This window comes from Sander vitreus, chromosome 4, assembly GCF_031162955.1.
Source record: "Sander vitreus isolate 19-12246 chromosome 4, sanVit1, whole genome shotgun sequence".
Lineage (NCBI taxonomy): Eukaryota > Metazoa > Chordata > Actinopteri > Perciformes > Percidae > Sander > Sander vitreus.
In genome coordinates, this window is record NC_135858.1 from 20,604,011 (window position 1) to 20,607,662 (window position 3,652).

Consider the following 3,652-nt stretch of genomic DNA (forward strand, 5'->3'; position numbering starts at 1 on the left):
AACAGAGGAGTCACGTGATCTAAAAGTAAGACGACGTTTATTTTGAAATCGCTAACTCTAACAAAAACCCACTTCCGGTGACTACAGAAAGAATATTCATTCATTTTCTACACGAATAGTAAGTGTTGTTTGTTCATCATCTAAACTGCATAATATATTAACAACAACAGAAATCGTCAGTCAAACGTTTTGCAGTTGAGTTTAACATAAATCCAAACGTATGTCTGGCTTTAGAGAATGAGTAAGTGACAAGCTATTCCAAAACAGATTTTAGTTGCACAGGGACCCATTATAGAATATTTAATTAACAAATGAGATACCATTTTATTTTTAAGTCATAATTAGTTTAGCAATACAAGTACGTAGCCTACTTGAGTGAGAAGGACTTTGAGTATATCTATTTTGTGTTACTATATACCATGCAGTAGGCTACATAACACACAAACACTAACATATTGTACTTTTTCTTCCACTTAATTAATCCATGACAGCATGGTTACTAGTTACGTTTAAAAACGTATTGCTGGCATTCAGTGGTTAGACAGTTAAAAAAAATTTATCAACACTACGCAGAGGGCAGAATACTGTGTGTGTTATGAAACATACTTCTCAAATGGCTCGCTCACTTAAACAAAAACTTACTGTGAGTGTAACCTAAATTGTGTGGCATTAGTCAGCTTTAACTTCAGCAATGACAGTTTGTGGTAAACAAACAAAAATGTACGATGCATTTTTATAAATGAAACTACCCAACAGCAGTTATCTCGATTTTAAATTATTGTGTTTAATCGAGTAAGCATTTAGTTTGTAAAATTTTAGAAAATACTGAACATGCCCATCATAGTTTCCGAGAAGCCCAAGGTGATGTCTTCAAATTGCTGTTTTTTGCGACCAACAGTCTAAAACCATGAAGATTATCAATAAATAATAATATCAAACAGAGAAAATTGTCAAATTCTCACATTTCAGAAGCTGGAGACAATGATGTTCGGCATATTTACTCAATAACTGATTAACTAACAAATAATTGATTATTCAATTCAATTAATCCATGAATTGTTTCAGCATTACTAAATGTAATTTAATATTTATGATGGATTCCCTACACAAGCTCATTTAGCCTGTAGTACTATTCATGGCCAATAAGTGGGGCTATTACAACATGAAAACATTCACTTCTGTTGCTATCTACTGACTGCAGGTGGAGACAACATTCAGTTTTGTTTACTTCCTCTGAGTCTTTAACTTCATTACAATATTTTAGAAATCATGTTTCCATGCATGCAAGTGAACTCTTTTATTTAAAGCTCATATTGTCATTACCAAACAAATTTTGCAGGCCTCATCTAAGGCTCAGAGTTGGATCCGCATGGTATGGCTTTGCTCAGACTGACAGTTCATTCAGAGAACTCTCTATTACCATGATTTACATACCATTAAATGCATAAATTATACTTTTTCAAAAACAAACAATTCAGTAAGATTGTTGCCAAAAGATAGAAGTATATTTTTGGATGCATACAACCTGCAGCACTTCTCACCTTGTGCGATTGACTCACATCCTAACAGTGCAGGAATAAATGTGATTTGTTGGAGTGCATTCTAGTTGGAGGTTACTGCCTCTGAATGACAGAGAGCCAGATTTGGTCCTGCTCACACATGCCCTTGGGTGTTTTCTGCCTGATGCTGATGGACAAGCACACGCAGGGTTAAAGGCCTGTCATATAAATCAGGTACAATCACTTTAGAGGTGAAAACATGCATGATGCCACTGACAGGGAGGAAGAGAGGGGAAACGAAAGAATAAAAGAAGAACAACAGAGGTCTGTAGAAGTTATCAGGGGTGTATAGCATGACCTGCATGTCTAATGTGTTTCCAGCTGAAATATTTCCAAAATGACCTCTGCTCAGTGACTCATTCTTTGATCAAACATACATGTAGCTACCAAGAACATACTGGGTAAACAGTGTTATCTTCTCTTGTATTCACACTGCACCACTTACATCGGTTAGATCACAACAGCAGCAAAATAAGATATATATATATATATATATATATATATTGAGATGAATGTAAGGAGATTTGAAGATTTTCTATATATATTTATTTGGCACATGAGACAAAACTTGACTTTTATATACAGCAAATTGCAAATAAAACATTGATAGAACATTGATACAAAAAATGCAAGCAATGGACAGTGCCTTAGTAAGTGTGACATGACCTGTACACAAACGGTCAGCCAGCGTCCTGCCATGCAGAAGCAATATCTCTCATCATTCTGCAGTCACCTGTATACTTAAGGTTCATTTACAATTTCACGTCTCGTATCCATCCAGCCATTCTGGACTTCATGTTCTGTTTATGTAGTTTCTTTCTTTTCTCTCCCAAAAGCTTTTAAGAGTCCTCTAATCATACATAATTAATCAGGGTTTTCACTTAAATGCACTGCATTTCTCACTCTCATTATTACTTAAGAGGCTGCTCTTGAAGGCTTGAAAATACCTGGCGTTCTGTTGATCGTATTGTTCAAAAAGCAAGCTGTTACCACAAATAGAGGATGTACAAGACTAATATAACATACATTAATGTTTTAGAGAATTTCAGGTTTATGTCATAATTTCATGACTTAACAAAAATCTGATTAAATCTGCTTGATGTAAGTGAAACATGTTAGAATAACCCAAGCGGAGATTTAGATGCAATGCAATTTTAATAAGTAATAAAGTTTTCTCTGAGTACTATAGTGCACTGCATATGTTCATACTATGTGACTGGTCGTTTGTCAGCTCTGTATTGTATATTATATATCTGGCAATGGAAAACTTTATGAAACTGGTTCTTGTCTCCCACACAGCTTTCTCTCTGTGAGTTTATATTACTTGTCTCCACGAAGGGACTCTCCCCCCACAAGTCATTTCTCTCGAAACACTTCATTTTCAGAAAATGTGTGTTCTTTTTTTGCATCAGGAGACCATGCCGTTTGACCACATCTGAAAGCAATGGTGCCGCAGAAAAATGATTTCCTCCATGACAGGCTTAGAGACCATGCAGCAACATTTCAACCTTTTTCTCTGTAAATCTGTGAGGACAAGTGGACATGCTCTGCTGCTGTTTCATAACTACAATAATGACTAATTTACACCACATTGTGCTCCATCAGAGAGGATACGCACCATTCAAACAGCAGCAAGGACGATACATATCATGCACACTTTACATTTGCCTATATTATGACAGCAAAGTACTCAGTTTGATAACAAGGGATATTATTATATATTATTTCATTATGTGAAATCTTACTAATCCCTTTGGATGTCAAATAAAACCTACAAAACAGAAAGCATAATCATCATCGTAATCAGTACAAGCACTAGTAACATGGGAATGAAAATGCAAAACATGGAATAACAGCTTAAGAGTGCAGCAAGCAGCCTCTCATACAGTGTGTACACTGGCTTTTTCATTGTATACAACTCCAGCCAACTGTAAGTATAAATGGAAGAGGCAGAGATGAATAATACATATAAATTACCTTCATGCAGTCAGGGTATTTTTCTACCCCCCTCTGCTGCAAAAACATCATTTTTAGAAACAATAAAATAAGAGGCAAGGTGCACAGATAAAAACTGCAGGTATTGCGAGTGAATA